Source organism: Schistocerca nitens, chromosome 8 (assembly GCF_023898315.1).
Source record: "Schistocerca nitens isolate TAMUIC-IGC-003100 chromosome 8, iqSchNite1.1, whole genome shotgun sequence".
Lineage (NCBI taxonomy): Eukaryota > Metazoa > Arthropoda > Insecta > Orthoptera > Acrididae > Schistocerca > Schistocerca nitens.
Genome location: NC_064621.1, coordinates 547,240,442 through 547,258,542, shown reverse-complemented (window position 1 = coordinate 547,258,542; position 18,101 = coordinate 547,240,442). Strand labels below are relative to the sequence as shown.

Sequence of the window (18,101 nt, the reverse complement as noted above, 5' to 3'; positions counted from 1 at the left end):
CAACAACAACAACAACAACAACAACAACAACATCATTATCATCTGCCGTTTGACACTCACTGCTTTTCCAGGTACTACAATCTTCCTCCATACCATTTTTACTCTTCTATTTATTCTCTTCGCCTCCATCCAGTCACAGTCTTCAACTACAGTAGATGTAAAGACTAATCTTTGTTCAACGACTTCGCTGTTAATTTATACGAGTTTCTTTTTTATGCTGGTTATACAGTTTTTTAGTTTTATTATAATTGATTTTTCACAACTATTTTCAAACCTGCTCTATTTAGTTTTTCCGTTGTTGTTGACATTTGCCTGCACTAGAAGCATTCTGAATAGTGCCAATATAAAAAAGAAAGCTGATTGTTGACAGTCAGCTCAGCTGCCCATGCAGCTTCTACACGATACCACAGTTCAATAAAAAAACTCATATTAATAAATTTCATATTAGAAGAATGAATGAGTTACGCTCTCCTTCACTCAAGCTTAGTATAACACAGAAATAAGAAAGATATTCAGCTATATAAATCTTACCTAGTGGAGGATATGACAGACAATAAAATTAACTTTAAACATAAACTGAAAAAATGCATTCACAAAAAAATCACAACATCGAGAAGGTGTTTTTGTACATCTGAACGATCATGTGTATTCCATTTTCGCGTCAGTCGCTTAAGAGTAGTACTGGTAGCGCCGCTACGTGGATGCAAATCAGATTTTATTTAAATATACGCTATAACAGTCATGAGTGTTAGTTACCTTTGAGATTGGACGTGGTGACTTGTTGTTAGTCGAGAATATCTTTAAGGCAACAAAGACGTCATACACATCACTGAGTATGAACTAGGTCATGTAATACGGTTACGAGAAGCTGGATGTTCCCTATACGATACTGCAGAAAGTCTTGGCAGGAATGTAGCCACTGTACATGATTTCTGGTAGAGTAGTTCACCAATATGTACGGCCGCAAGAAGGGCTGGCTCCGGACGGCCATGTGGCACTGTCGAGAGGGAAGATTACAGTGTTCGGCGTGTGGCTCTTGCATATCGTACTGCAACTGCAGCAGCATGTGGCACAACAGTGAACGACAAACTGTTACCAATCGTTTAATTCAAAGACAACTCCGAGCAAGTCGCCCCGTAATGTGCATTCCACTGACACCAAATGGTTCAAAATGGCTCTGAGCACTATGGGACTCAACTTCTGAGGTCATCAGTCCCCTAGAACTTAGAACTACTTAAACCTAACTAACCTAAGGACATCACACACATCCATGCCCGAGGCAGGATTCGAACCTGCGACCGTAGTGGTCACGCGGTTCCAGACCGAAGCGCCTTTAACCGCACGGCCACACCGGCCGGCCACACTGACTCCAAACCACCGATATTTGTAGCATCAGTGTTGGTAAGTGAGAGCTCATTGGAAGGTTTGTTGTGTTTTATGATTGAAGCTGGTTCTGCCTCGGTGCCTGTGTTGATTATAAGGAGGCCACTTCAGGGCCTACGATAAAATAATATATATATGTATGTATATATATATATATATATATATATATATATATATATAATCTGTGCGTGGGTATTTTAACCATGAAGCGGCTGCAGTTGAGTCGCGGCGGCACGGTAGCTCAGCGTGTTCGCTCAGAGCGTTAGCTTTCGTGCCGGCACGGTAGCTCAGCGTGTTCGGTCAGAGGGTTAAACTGCCCTCTGTAATAAAGAAAAACTGAGTTAGTATATCAACGACGAACTTCAATAAGTGTCATAGGACGTCCGCCCCGAACAAATAGAACGATCAATATCGAACAAAATGAGATTAAAAAAAATAAATAAAAAATAAAAGAACTGACCGAACGGACCATCGAACAAACTGAATGGGTATCATCGGACGTCCGCCCTGAATAAATTCAACGAATAATGTAGAACGATTTTATTTTTTTAAGTGGTTGGCGTTCAAGCCGCTGGATCGCTGGATCGAGTTCCGTTCGTAGTTTTTTTTTATTTTCAACACAGTCATTTTCTTTATTATTTATATTACACTTGATGTAATGAGGAAAATACGTGTAATCGAATGAACTTTTATTAAATTTGCAATGTTATTTGGCAGTCTACTAATTTTTATTATCACAAATAATGTAATATTCATAACTATCGACTAGTAAACGGCCGAACGCATAAAGTAATACTGAAAATGTATGCCTGTCCGTGATTTGAGAAATCCCTTATACCTGGAAGGAGCCCGAAACGACTTGTTACCTCCAAGTTTTGACCGGCACCGACGGCTTTCGAAAGATGCACAATTAATCGTCGCTTTCGACTTTAGGGGTACAAGTTACAGGATGGTTGTTGTTGTTGTGGTCTTCAGTCCTGAGACTGGTTTGATGCAGCTCTCCAAGCTACTCTATCCTGTGCAAGCTTCTTCATCTCCCAGTACTTACTGCAACCTACATCCTTCTGAATCTGCTTAGTGTGTTCATCTCTTGGTCTCCCTCTACGATTTTTACCCTACACGCTGCCCTCCAATGCTAAATTTGTGATCCCTTGATGCCTCAAAACATGTCCTACCAACCGGTCCCTTCTTTTTGTCAAGTTGTGCCACAAACTCCTCTTCTCCCCAATTCTATTCAATACCTCCTCATTAGTTATGTGATCTACCCATCTAATCTTCAGCATTCTTCTCTAGCACCACATTTCGAAAGCTTCTATTCTCTTCTTGTTCAAACTACACTCCTGGAAATTGAAATAAGAACACCGTGAATTCATTGTCCCAGGAAGGGGAAACTTTATTGACACATTCCTGGGGTCAGATACATCACATGATCACACTGACAGAACCACAGGCACATAGACACAGGCAACAGAGCATGCACAATGTCGGCACTAGTACAGTGTATATCCACCTTTCGCAGCAATACAGGCTGCTATTCTCCCATGGAGACGATCGTAGAGATGCTGGATGTAGTCCTGTGGAACGGCTTGCCATGCCATTTCCACCTGGCGCCTCAGTTGGACCAGCGTTCGTGCTGGACGTGCAGACCGAGTGAGACGACGCTTCATCCAGTCCCAAACATGCTCAATGGGGGACAGATCCGGAGATCTTGCTGGCCAGGGTAGTTGACTTACACCTTCTAGAGCACGTTGGGTGGCACGGGATACATGCGGACGTGCATTGTCCTGTTGGAACAGCAAGTTCCCTTGCCGGTCTAGGAATGGTAGAACGATGGGTTCGATGACGGTTTGGATGTACCGTGCACTATTCAGTGTCCCCTCGACGATCACCAGTGGTGTACGGCCAGTGTAGGAGATCGCTCCCCACACCATGATGCCGGGTGTTGGCCCTGTGTGCCTCGGTCGTATGCAGTCCTGATTGTGGCGCTCACCTGCACGGCGCCAAACACGCATACGCCCATCATTGGCACCAAGGCAGAAGCGACTCTCATCGCTGAAGACGACACGTCTCCATTCGTCCCTCCATTCACGCCTGTCGCGACACCACTGGAGGCGGGCTGCACGATGTTGGGGCGTGAGCGGAAGACGGCCTAACGGTGTGCGGGACCGTAGCCCAGCTTCATGGAGACGGTTGCGAATGGTCCTCGCCGATACCCCAGGAGCAACAGTGTCCCTAATTTGCTGGGAAGTGGCGGTGCGGTCCCCTACGGCACTGCGTAGGATCCTACGGTCTTGGCGTGCATCCGTGCGTCGCTGCGGTCCGGTCCCAGGTCGACGGGCACGTGCACCTTCCGCCGACCACTGGCGACAACATCGATGTACTGTGGAGACCTCACGCCCCACGTGTTGAGCAATTCGGCGGTACGTCCACCCGGCCTCCCGCATGCCCACTATACGCCCTCGCTCAAAGTCCGTCAACTGCACATACGGTTCACGTCCACGCTGTCGCGGCATGCTACCAGTGTTAAAGACTGCGATGGAGCTCCGTATGCCACGGCAAACTGGCTGACACTGACGGCGGCGGTGCACAAATGCTGCGCAGCTAGCGCCATTCGACGGCCAACACCGCGGTTCCTGGTGTGTCCGCTGTGCCGTGCGTGTGATCATTGCTTGTACAGCCCTCTCGCAGTGTCCGGAGCAAGTATGGTGGGTCTGACACACCGGTGTCAATGTGTTCTTTTTTCCATTTCCAGGAGTGTATTTATCGTCCATGTTTCACTTCCATACATGGCTACACTCCATACAAATACTTTCAGAAACGACTTCCTGACACTTGAATCTATACTCGATGTTAACAAATTTCTCTTCTTCAGAAACGATTTCCTTGCCATTGCCAGTCTACATTTTATATCCTCTCTACTTCGACCATCATCAGTTATTTTACTCCCTAAATAGCAATGTAAAAACATGGAAAACAAAAGGTTAAACGGCACCAGCTGCATTGAATGAATGCTATGTTTCCGCATACGCAAGGTCTTTTTGACGTTTTCCATGGAAAAACAAACCTCGTTAACATTTTCAAAAACCTCTCTTTCAGACGATTGTTTGGAAGCAAAGCCGGCCGGAGTGGCCGTGCGGTTCTAGGCGCTTCAGTCCGGAACCGCGTGACCGCTACGGTCGCAGGTTCGACCTTAGGTTAGGTTTAAGTCGTTCTAAGTTCTAGGGGACTTATGGCCTCAGCAGTGAGTCCCATAGTGCTCAGAGCCATTTCTTTTTTTGGAAGCAAACCATGCATAACGCAGTATTTCCTTAAAAATCTGCGCTGATAACGGTTTGCAGTATCGAGAGTATTTTAATAGCGTCTTCCAACAAGCAATTTCTCGTCCTCTTTCAATTAAATACGAATAGTTTTGAAGACACGGACAAGCATACATTTTCACTATCACTTTAAGCGTTTGGTCGTTTACTAGTCGATAGTTATGAATATTATATTATTTGTGATAATAAAAATTAGTAGTCTGCCAAATAACATTGATAATTTAATAAAAGTCCATCCGATTTCACGTATTTTTCCCATTATATCAATTGTAATATAAACCGTAAAGAAAATGACTGTGTTGAAAATAAAATTAAAAGAAAAAACCTGACGGACGGAACTCGATCCAGCGATTTAGCGGCTTGAACGCCAACCACTTAAAAAAAATGCTCTATATTGTTCGCTGAATTTGTTCAGGGCGGACGTCCGATGACACCCGTTCAGTTTTTTCGTTCATCCGTTCGCTCAGTTTTTTTTATTAAAAAGGAGAGCTAACGCTCTGAGCGAACACGCTGAGCTACCGTGCCGGCACTATTCGGCTGCAGCCGCTTCGTGGTTAAAATGGCCACGTACAGATATATATCTGACGACCGAAATTATCTTGCGATTTTCTCAATAACGCTTGAGAAGTACGCGCTACTGTTTACACGTTTTGCTGTCCTCACGGATTACTACGAGTGTACGAAGTTTACAGTAAATCCGCGTTCCAAACGTCGTGGCCTCCCCTTGTGAAGACCATCCGTTTGGACCAATGTAGGAGACACTCCGCGGGAAGCAGTACATGGATGATCGGGAGCTTATTGATGCAGCAGGGCACTGGCTCCTACGTCGGCAGTAGAGTGGTACCGTGCAGCTCCTCCCAGTCAGGTGGCGGAGATTATGTTAATAATAGGGTTTTGTACCCAAAACAGTGGTATATAGTGTGGTATATTGAAAACCTGAATAAAAACAACCTGGTTTCAGAAAAAATGTGTTGCGTTACTTCCTGAACGCTCCTCATAGATTCGTTATTTTGATTTTAATAGTTTATTGCAGTGTGATCTGTTATACGAGGTGCGGCTAGAAAAAAACCGGACTAGTACTGGTGAAACAATAAAACGAATGCAATAATGCTGAAAGTCGCGTGGCCTGTCACGTGACTCTCGCTCCGCCTACTGCTCGAGTTTCATCTGCCTCCTGCACTCAGTCTGCCCGTGGCGTCTGTTTTAAGTAGTTGACGTTTTGTCTGTGCGTCGGAAAATGTTGAGTGTACAGAAAGAACAGCGTGTTAACATCAAATTTTGTTTCAAACTAGGAAAATCTGCAAGTGAAACGTTTGTAATGTTACAACAAGTGTACGGCGATGATTGTTTATCGCGAACACAAGTGTTTGAGTGGTTTAAACGATTTAAAGATGGCCGCGAAGACACCAGTGATGACACTCGCACTGGCAGACCATTGTCAGCAAAAACTGATGCAAACATTGAAAAAATCGGTAAACTTGTTCGACAAGATCGCCGTTTAACAATCAGAGCAGTGTCTGAGTTAACAGGAGTTGACAAGGAAAGTGTTAGGCAGATTCTTCATGAAAGTTTCAACATGAACAAATTGTGTTCAAAAATGGTTCCAAAGTGTCTCACAATTGAACAGAAGGAACGCCGAAGAATGATTTGTTCTGACATCCTGGAAAACATTGAAAGTGATCCCACCTTCTTACAAAATGTTATTACTTGCGATGAATCGTGGTTTTTTACTTACGATCCCGAAACTAAACGCCAATCGATGCATTGGAAAACTCCTGGTTCTCCACGACAAAAAAAAGCACGAATGTCAAAATCGAAATTCAAGGCAATGATGATTTTTTTTTTGACATCAAAGGGATTGTGCACATTGATTGGGTACCAGAGGGACAAACAGTGAATCAGCATTACTACATTAGCGTCCTGGCTACCCTACGTGAGCGAGTACGGAGAAAACGGAACGATTTGTGGAGAAAAAAGTCATGGATCCTTCACCAAGACAATGCCCCAGCTCACAGTGCGTTGTCAGTGAAGACGTTTTTGGCAAAACACAACATTCCCATCTTAGATCATCCACCCTACTCACCTGATTTGGCCCCCTGTGACTTTTTTCTTTTCCCTAAAGTCAAGTCAGCTTTGAAAGGAACTAGATTTGAGACTTTTGAAGCAGTAAAAGAAAAAGCGACGGAAGTAATGTATGGACTCACCGAAAATGATATGCAGCATTGCTATGAACAGTGGAAAATTCGTATGGAGCGGTGTAGAGACCGAGGAGGAGAGTACATTGAAGGAGATAACATGAAATTGTAAATAATTGTAAATAAATGTTTTTTCCAGCATCAGTCCGGTTTTTTTCTAGCCGCACCTCGTAGTCTTCGTTTCATTATATATTTCTTTATGCTATTTTTATTCTTTACATGTCCTTTGCGTTGAGCCGGCCGAAGTGGCCGTGCGGTTAAAGGCGCTGCAGTCTGGAACCGCAAGACCGCTACGGTCGCAGGTTCGAATCCTGCCTCCGGCATGGATGTTTGTGATGTCCTTAGGTTAGTTAGGTTTAACTAGTTCTAAGTTCTAGGGGACTAATGACCTCAGCAGTTGAGTCCCATAGTGCTCAGAGCCATTTGAACCATTTGAACCTTTGCGTTGTGATGCTTTTTTTTTAAGAAGAAAAAAGAAGCCATCTCTCTTACCAATGCTGGTCACAATTTGCATCTTGCACCTTGATCTTTTGTTTTAGTCTATAACACACCGTCTTGGGAAGCGAGCATCACGACTGCACTGCCTATATTTTAAGCTTACACCCTACTCCACGCGTTTCCTATGACAGAGAAAAAATATTTTCTAAACGTTTCTAGCTTAGTTATGTGTTCTGATTTGTTAATCATGAGATGGCTTGATGATAGTAATATAAGGCGCTGCAGTCATGGACTGTGCGGCTGTTCCCGGCGGAGGTTCGAGTCCTCCCTCGGGCATGGGTGTGTGTGTTTGTCCTTAGGATAATTTAGGTTAAGTAGTGCGTAAGCTTAGGAGGGACTGATGACCTTAGCAGTTAAGTCCCATAATATTTCACACACATTTGAACATTTGATGATAGTAATTGGTAGCGAAGCAGATAGCCAGTTGGCAAAATAAAAAATAATAATAATAAAAAAATTCTGCCATAGACAAAAGCAAATATGTTTCCTGCTTGCTTAACCACCCTTGGGCATGATGTAATTAGTTCAGTCTGGACTTCACTATAGCTACTGGAGCGCTACGTAGGGGCTTGTAGACTACTTCTAAGGCTGCTTCTTGAAAGAAGAGTTTTGCGGGAGACATGGCCTGTGTCTTTCGGTGTCTACCAGTTCCAGTTTCTCGGCATCTCCGTGGCGCTCCCCTACGTCTGAAACAAATCTGTGGCCACTATGCCGCCATTCTTTGTTTATCATCGATACATATCTGTTAGGTCAATCTGCTACTGGCCCCACACCCTCGACAGTATTCTAGGCTGAATTACAGAGACTTTTGTAAGCACACTCTTTTGTAGACTGATTGCATTGCGCCGGTAACCTACCAATGTACCGAAGTCTGCCTCCTACTTGAGCTACAAGGGGCGTTCAATAAGTTTTTTTCTGAGAACAGGTTGGTTTTATTCAGTGTGCCTATACACCATATTATTCCCCACTCTTTTGGTCACAAAATTCCATTTTTGAACATAATCTCCGTTCAAAGCGACAGCCTCATGCCATCTTACTAGGCAAGCCTGTGTGCGCGCATGGTATCACTCTATCAGTCGACGTCGGAGCCAGCTTTTTGCCACATCAATAAGCTCCTCAATTACTTCATTGGGCTAAACAGATGGAAGTCGGAAGTTGCGAGGAACAGGCATTTTTTAACCGAGATTGGCCGGGGAAGGAAGTGTTGCATTACGTAGAGAACACCCTCGTACTACTCAGCTTAAGTGATCCGTTCAATTTCATATCCCATCGTGTCTGCTGTAGTAGGATACTACCTTTTCGTGTTTGGTGAGGTCCACAATATTACATTTAAGAACATTTAAAGTAAATTGCTAATCTTTGTACCATTGTTAATTCTTATTGAGACCTGACTCAGTAACTCTGCAGGATCTTTTTTCAGATAGTCTTTCGTTATATATAACTGCATCGTCTGTAAAAAATCTGAGGCTATTTTTAAATCAGAATGAGATTTTCGCTCTACAGCGGAGTGTGTGCTGATATGAAACTTCCTGGCAGATTAAAACTGTGTGCCGGACCGAGACTCGAACTCGGGACCTTTGCCTTTAGCGGGCAAGTGTCCTACCATCTGAGCTACCCAAGCACGACTCACACCCCGTCCTCACCACTTTACTTCTGCCAGTACCTCGTCTCCTACTTTTCCAACTTCACAGAAGCTCTCCTGCGAAACTTGCAGAACTAGGAGACGAGGTACTGGCGGAAGTACAGTCTGAGGAGGATCACTGAGTCGTGCTTAGGTAGCGCAGATGGTAGAGCACTTACCCGTGAAAGGCAAAGGTACCGAGTTCGAGTCTCGGTCCGGCACACAGTTTTAATCTATTATTAAATTTTTCTTTAACGTTATCAATATAAAATATGAACAATGAGGCTTGAAAATAGTCAGTTTTATACTGATAGTACACTTTCTCAGTGACACATCTATTTTTACTGGGATTTATACCTAACTCTTTTCAATCTCTCTTTCTCTCCCTCTCTTTCTTTCTCTCTCCCCGTTTTTCTCTGTCACACACGCTGTATTATTACACAATCCATGATTCTTCTTCGGAATAGAATAAGTTGTCGAACATACAGGGCTATTACAAATGATTGAACCGATTTCATAAATTCACTGTAGCTCCATTCATTGACATATGGTCACGACACACTACAGATACGTAGAAAAACTCATAAAGTTTTGTTCGGCTGAAGCCGCACTTCAGGTTTCTGCCGCCAGAGCGCTCGAGAGCGCAGTGAGACAAAATGGCGACAGGAGCCGAGAAAGCGTATGTCGTGCTTGAAATGCACTCACATCAGTCAGTCATAACAGTGCAACGACACTTCAGGACGAAGTTCAACAAAGATCCACCAACTGCTAACTCCATTCGGCGATGGTATGCGCAGTTTAAAGCTTCTGGATGCCTCTGTAAGGGGAAATCAACGGGTCGGCCTGCAGTGAGCGAAGAAACGGTTGAACGCGTGCGGGCAAATTTCACGCGTAGCCCGCGAAAGTCGCCGAATAAAGCAAGCAGGGAGCTAAACGTACCACAGCCGACGGTTTGGAAAATCTTACGGAAAAGGCTAAAGCAGAAGCCTTACCGTTTACAATTGCTACAAGCCCTGACACCCGATGACAAAGTCAAACGCTTTGAATTTTCGGCGCGGTTGCAACATCTCATGGAAGAGGATGCGTTCAGTGCGAAACTTGTTTTCAGTGATGAAGCAACATTTTTTCTTAATGGTGAAGTGAACAGACACAATGTGCGAATCTGGGCGGTAGAGAATCCTCACGCATTAGTGCAGCAAATTCGCAATTCACCAAAAGTTAACGTGTTTTGTGCAATCTCACGGTTTAAAGTTTACGGCCCCTTTTTCTTCTGCGAAAAACACGTTACAGGACACGTGTATCCGGACACGCTGGAAAACTGGCTCATGCCACAACTGGAGGCCGACAACGCCGACTTCATCTTTCAACAGGATGATGTTCGGCATTTCTTAAACAGGAGATTGGAAAACCGATGGATCGGTCATGGTGGAGATCATGATCAGCAATTCAGGTCATGGCCTCCACGCTCTCCCGACTTAACCCCATGCGATTTCTTTCTGTGGGGTTATGTGAAAGATTCAGTGTTTAAACCTCCTCTACCAAGAAACGTGCCAGAACTGCGAGCTCGCATCAACGATGCTTTCAAACTCATTGATGGGGACATGCTGCGCCGAGTGTGGGAGGAACTTGATTATCGGCTTGATGTCTGCCGAATCACTAAAGGGGCACATATCGAACATTTGTGAATGCCTAAAAAACTTTTTGAGTTTTTGTATGTGTGTGCAAAGCATTGTGAAAATATCTCAAATAATAAAGTTATTGTAGAGCTGTGAAATCGCTTCAATCATTTGTAATAACCCTGTACATTAACGGAAAAAAATAGGACACAAAAAAAATTAATGTAGTGTAATGAGATTTCGAGAATACACTTGTCTAGGTAACATATTGAAGTGATTAACATTGCAAGATCACAGGTTTATGTAACCGCGAGATACGCCAATGTAAATGTGAAGTGCTGGTACATTAATAACTGGTGTAGCCCCCAGGATGTTGAATGCAAGAATACAAACGTGTATACTTGTGTTGTACACTTGCCGGATGTCTATTTGTGGGATGCAGTTCCATGGCTGCAACACTTGGTCGATCAGTACAGGGACGGTTAATGCTGTTTGTGGATGACGCTGGAGTTGTCGGCCGATTGTCTTCCGTATGTGCTCGATTGCAGACAGATCTGGTGATCGAGCAGTCCAGGGCAACATGTCGACACTCTGTAGGGAATATTGGGCTAGAACAGCGCTACACGGGCGAGCGTTATGCTGATGGAAAACACTTCCTGGAATTCTGTTCATGAATGAGAGCCCAACAGATCGAATCACCAGACTGACGTACAAATTTACAGTCATGGTGCATGGGATAACCACGAGAGGGCTCCTGTTGTCATACGAAATCGCACCCCAGACCATAACTCTAGGTGCAGGTCCGGTGTGTCTAGCAAGCAGACAGGCTGGTCGCAGGCCCTCAAGTGCCCCCCTTATAATCAACACAGGGCCATCATTGGCACCGAGGCAGAATCACATATTTGAGTATACCATCTGGTGGACGAACGTGTCAGCATTACCAACAGGGATGTCAAGTTGAACTGCGAGGTGTCTGATTGTGAACCGTCGACCACATCGGATGAGAGCGTCGCACATTCCAACATTGCAAGAATCAGCTGTGTGTGGCCCATCAGCGCCCGGGAGATCGGACACGTTTGCTAGACCTTGTTGCGATGATGACGGACACTTCGCCCGACGCACCATGCTTTTGTTCACTGGAATATTATTACAAGGGAGACAGGGCAACCAAGAATACAGGATGACGGCATTACCGTCAAAGCGAATGGAAACTTGACAAACAGCAAGCTGGAAGTCGAAAACATTTTGAATAATCATTTTTTAAATGTTGTAGAGAAAACAGGATCTAAATGTTCATTAGAAGAAGCAAGACAGTTAATGGAAAAGGCCTTACCCACACAATTTGATACAATTGAAATTCCACCCACCTCTCCTTCTAAAATGAGGAAGATAAACTCTCAAGAATAAAAGCTCACATGGAATTGATGACATTTCCAGCAGGATAATAAAAGCTTGTTCCCAGAGATAAGTGGGATTCTTAGCCACTTATGTAATAGGTCTCTGAAGCAGGGTTTTTTCCCAGATAGGCTGAAGTATGCCATTGTTAAATCACCGCATAAAAAAGAGGATACGTCTGATGTCAACAACTACCGCCCAATCTCTCTTCTGACTGCCTTATCCAAAATTCTTGAAAAAGTAATGTATTGTAGAGAAGCTTCACACCTTTGTAAAAATAAAGTTTTAACAAAATGTCAGTTTGGTTTCCAGAAAGGGTTTTGAACGGAAAATGCTATATACACTTTCACTAATGAAATATTAAATGCTCTGAGTAACCAGAAGTCACCCGTTGGGATTTTTTGTGATCTCTCAAAGGCTTTTGATTGTGTATATCATGGAATACTTCTAGATAAGATCAAGTACTGTGGTAAGAATGGGACAGCGCTCAAATGGTTTAGATCATACCTAACTGGAAGAGTACAGAAAGTTGAAATAAGCAGTTCATATAATATGCAAAAAACTGGTGACTTCTCAAACTGGGGAACAATCAAGAATGGGGTGCCGCAAGATTCGGTCTTGGGTCCTCTGCTGTTCTTAATATACAGGGTGATTCAAAAAGAATACCACAACTTTAGGAATTTAAAACTCTGCAACGACAAAAGGCAGAGCTAAGCACTATCTGTCGGCGAATTAAGGGAGCTATAAAGTTTCATTTAGTTGTACATTTGTTCGCTTGAGGCGCTGTTGACTAGGCGTCAGCGTCAGTTGATGCTAAGATGGCGACCGCTCAACAGAAAGCTTTTTGTGTTATTGAGTACGGCAGAAGTGATTCGACGACAGTTGTTCAGCGTGCATTTCGAACGAAGTATGGTGTTAAACCTCCTGATAGGTGGTGTATTAAACGTTGGTATAAACAGTTTACAGAGAATGGGTGTTTGTGCAAAGGGAAAAGTTCTGGACGGCCGAGAACGAGTGATGAAAATGTAGCACGCATGCAGCAAGCATTTGTTCGCAGCCCAGGAAAATCGACTCGCAGAGCTAGCAGAGAGCTGCAAATTCCACAATCAACTGTATGGAGAGTCCTACGAAAAAGGTTAGTTATGAAACCTGAACGTCAACTACCCGAGGCGATGGATCGGCCGCCAGGCAGCCCGTGACAGAGCACTTCATCACTGGCCTCCAAGAAGCCCTGATCTTACCCCCTGCGATTTTTTCTTATGGGGGTATGTTAAGGATATGGTGTTTCGGCCACCTCTCCCAGCCACCATTGATGATTTGAAACGAGAAATAACAGCAGCTATCCAAAGTGTTACGCCTGATATGCTACAGAGAGTGTGGAACGAGTTGATATTGCTCGTGTGTCTGGAGGAGGCCATATTGAACATCTCTGAACTTGTTTTTGAGTGAAAAAAAAAACTTTTTTAAATACTCTTTGTAATGATGTATAATAGAAGGTTATATTATATTTCTTTCATTAAATACACATTTTTAAAGTTGTGGTATTCTTTTTGAATCACCCTGTATATTAATGACTTGCCATTCTATATTCACGAAGATGCAAAGCAGGTACTTTTTGTCGATGATACAAGTATAGCTATCACACCCAACAGACAAGAATTAACTGGTGAAATTGCAAACGATGTTTTTCAGAAAATCATTCAAATGCTCAAATGTGTATGAAATCTTATGGGACTTAACTGCTAAGGTCATCAGTCCCTAAGCTTACACACTACTTAACCTAAATTATCCTAAGGACGATCACACACACCCATGCCCGAGTGAGGGCTCAAACCTCCGCCGGAACCAGCCGCACAGTCCATGACTGCAGCGCCTCAGACCGCTCGGCTAATCCCACGCGGCCCAGAAAATCATTAAGTGGTTCTCTGCAAATGGGTTCTCATTAAACTTTGACAAAACACTGTATATACAGTTCTACACAGTAAATGGAATGACACCATTAATAAATATAGACTTTGATCAGAAATCGGTAGCTAAGGTAGAATATTCATAATTTCTAGGTGTATGCATTGATGAGGGGTTGAACTGGAAAAAACACACTGAAGATCTGCTGAAACGTTTGAGTTCAGCTACTTATGCTATTAAGATCATTGCAAATTTTGGCGATATACACCTCAGTAAATTAGCTTACCACGCCTATTTTCATTCTCTGCTTTCGTATGGCATTATATTCTGGGTAACTCATCATTGAGTAAAAGAGTATTCATTGCACAAAAGCGTGTAATCAGAATAATTGCTAGAGCTCATCCAAGATCATCCTGCAGACACTTATTTAAAGAGCTAGAGGTCTTCACTGTAGCCTCACAATATATATATTCACTTATGAAATGTGTTATTAACAATCCAAACGAATTCAAAAGTAATAGCAGTGTACATGGCTACAACACTAGGAGAAAGGATGATCTTCACTACTCAAGGTTAAATCTAACTTTGGCTCAGAAGGGGGTAAATTATGCTGCCACAAAAGTCTTTGGTCACTTACCTAATAGCATCAAAAGTTTGATAGGTAGCCATGTAGCATTTAAAAGGAAATTAAAAGAATTTCTTAATGGCAACTTAGATGCATTTTTGGATATAGTAAGTGAGTAATTTCCCCAAACCCCACAAAAAAATTAAATATTAAGTGTCGTGTAATATTTTGTGTAATGTAATATCTTGTATAGACACCTTTTATTAACCTGACACGTTCCACATAATTACGAAGTGTCGTATTCATGATCTATGGAAGAAGTTCTAATCTAATCTAGTGCTAGGTCTTTGTAGACATTCTGCAAGCGCGTATGTTGCGATGCTTTGATTTCACTGCAAAAGAAACGCAATGACTGCTCTCTGCTTAGAATGCACCTCTGTTACAGACGCCATTTTGTAGGCTACGTATAGCACCACCGCCTATCGGGACTTCATCAAACTGCAGAGGCTGAAAGGCTAATACTTCACGATGTGTCACAAGAAATTCTGCATTTTTCGTCCGAATACGACGAAATGTATTGTATTAGTCATTTCACCCCCTCGTTGGTTTATTTGTTTCTATGCACTGTTTGTATGTGATGAGTACCACTATAAAACATCATTATAACCTTGAATTAGTTAACCAAGTGCGTGCTTTCATTATAATTGCATTATTTACAGAAAACCAAAATTATTTGTGCTGAAAAGTTACAGCATTCATAGGGAACAGTGCCGCAGTATGACTACGTACGAGGGTAAACCTAAAAGTAAGGTCTCCTATTTTTTTATAAGTACAGAACTCTGTTTATGTGGCAGTTGGCAACACTGTTATGAAGAGTGCTTCACGCGCTGTGTGTAAACATGCGCACGCCGCGCCGAGGCGCTGTCTTGGCTTGGCAGCCGTTGAGAATGGAGCTCCCGTTGGATGCTACCGCCAAGTGCAAATTGCGCGCAGTTGTTCGGTTTTTGAACGCAAAGGGCACTGCGCTGACTGAAATCCATTGCCAATTGACGGAAGTGTATGGTAAGTCGCGCATGGCTGTCAAAAATGTTCGTAAGTGGTGTAGAGAGTTTGCAGCTGGTCGGACCGAAATTCACGATGAACAAAGGAGCTGCAGACCGTCAGTTTCTGAGGAGACAGTGTTGAAGGTTGAGCAAAGCATGCTTGAAGATCGGCGGATCGCCCTGGATGATCTCTGCACCTTGGTTCCTGAGGTTTCCCGAAGCACCGCTCACAGAATTTTAACGGAAACGTTGAACTTCCTGGAAGGTGTGCGCAAGATGGGTGTCACGCATGCTGACTGAGGACCACATGCGGCAACGAGGTCATGCTTCCGTGCATTTCTTCACCGCCTTGCAGCCGAAAAGGACAACTTTCTGGACTAAATTGTCACGGGTGACGAAACCTGGGCATATCACTTTACACCTGAGACCAAGAAACAACCAAGCCAGTGGCGGCATCCTACTTCGCCAAAGCCGCGGAAATTCAAACGAACACAGCCTGCCGGTAAAGCCATGACAACCGTTTTTTGGGATCGGGAGAGGGTATTGTTGGTCGACTTTATGCCAACTGGGACCACAATTAACGCCGACAGGTACAGAGAGACTTTGAAGAAACTCAAACGGGCAATTCGGAACCGGAGAAGTGTAATGTAGAGCAAGGGAGTACACATTGTCCATGACAACGCTCGCCCACACATCGCTCGGCAAACCGTTGCTCTCCTGCAACAGTTTCAGTGGAACATAATCGCCCACACACCCTATAGTCCTGTCTTGGCGCCCAAAAGAACATTTGGCCAGAAAGCGATTCATCTCCGATGACGAGGTGAAAGAAGAGGTTATAACTTTCTGAACAGCATGGCGCTGAGCTGGTATGACATGGGTGAGCCATAGTAAAATTTGCTGTTTTGAAGAGCGCGCCGCAGCGCGTAGTGCAAAGCAGTCGCCCTCCGTTTCTGGCGGTGGCGCCGCTGTGGCAATCGCAGCTTTGGTGTCTCCCTCTGGTGTGAAAGGGGAAAAGTTGCCTGTTCACGTGCATTTAAGGGGCGCTATGAGCTCGGAAAGTACGAGTCTGTCAGTCGAGGCGAGTCTAGTCAGTTGGTCAGCCGGCTCAGGGTGGGGCAGTCAGTGTCTGTCTGTCGTCCGGAGTGCTAGTATGTGTTAGGCCGCCAGTCTGCTCGAGTTTGCTCAGGCAATGGGCATTGGCGGTTGGATCGATCGGTTGGTCGGTCGCGCACTGGGACACAAGAAGACTTGGCCCCCTGGAGCGTCGGCGCATGTGAGGTCGCCACGTGAATCCAGTGGCCGCGCGGTATAGCGAGGCGTAGTGGCTTCGCGGCCGACACGAGAGCAACAGCAGTCAACCCACGACATCGGTCTGGCCGGGGCGAATTGCGACGCCGTGAGACGGGAGATCGGCGCGCCTTCCTGCGTCCGTTGAAGCGACTGGCAGCGGACGGTTCGGGAGAGCGTTTTGGGGGTGGTGCGCCAGGTCTTCGCCAGAAATCGCAGTTTTTTGAAGTTAAGTGATTCGTGATATGTTGTTTCATTTACTTGTTAAATTCTACTTGTTCTCTTGGTCAGTCTCTCGTCCCCAGTTGTTAGGCAGTTAGTGTCTGTCTGTCGGTCTGCCGTACGTTAATAGCTGCCTCTGTCATGTTTGCCGGATTCGGTGTTAACGAATTTATTGCTTAAAGGCCAAATTCTTGAAATATGTTTTATCTTGCCTATCATCTTGCGAGGTGGTATATGTGTAATGTAGAGCATGTTGTACATTTTATGTAAGTCTGCATTTTATGGGTTTTATTTAAATAGTCATTTTAGGTTATAATGTTGCCACCCTTCCACCGTAAGTCCTTTAAAAAAAATTGCACTTTCGGTGGCAAATAATTTGAGTGTTGTACCATTTCCATCCCTCTTACAGGGCTGCATAGTTTACGTGTTTGTGTGAGTTGTTAAAAATTTTTTGTTTAAAGTAATCTGGTGTGTTACAGATTTGCACCAGTGTACTTTTTCAGAGGTTGTTGTGAGCGGTTATGAGTACGGCCGTGTTGAAAGGGAGCAGGCAAGCTTCTCAGCCCGAAGGCTCATACTGTTAATATTGTTCTTTCTGCCTCTAAATAAAATTGTAACTTGATATTTCGAGGGTGCTTTTCTGCTTATAATTTGAAATCTGTTTTTGAAAAAGCTTTAGGAATAAAATTCACATTTGTTAAAAGTAATTTCATTTTCCATCAGTTACTTCCTGGCAACTACTTCCACGCTCACCTAGTGTGATTAAATGTGTTAATATTCTTGATGAATCGCTAGTAAATAAAGTAAATTCTTTGAGAAAAGATTTTGAAAGTAAATTTACGGTTCAATGGGCATACAAAAACTGCAACAGCGTCTACAAAAATGCATCGACAGAAATAGTGATTATGTCGAAAAATAGCTAAATGTTCAAGCAGTAAACTGGTGTAAACCATTGTAGAAATAAACAGGTCTATGTACTTATAAAAAAAATAGGAGACCTTACTTTTGGGATTACCCTCGTATTATTCAGCAACTCTCAGTTGGCGATCTTTGG

General features: G+C 43.8%; 1 protein-coding gene across 1 annotated transcript in view; it reads right to left on the bottom strand.

The window, feature by feature from the left end:
- Nucleotides 1–18,101, bottom strand: part of LOC126199238 (myrosinase 1-like) — a 111,108-nt gene that overhangs the window by 69,535 nt on the left and 23,472 nt on the right. The gene's annotated exons all lie outside the window — the stretch shown is intronic.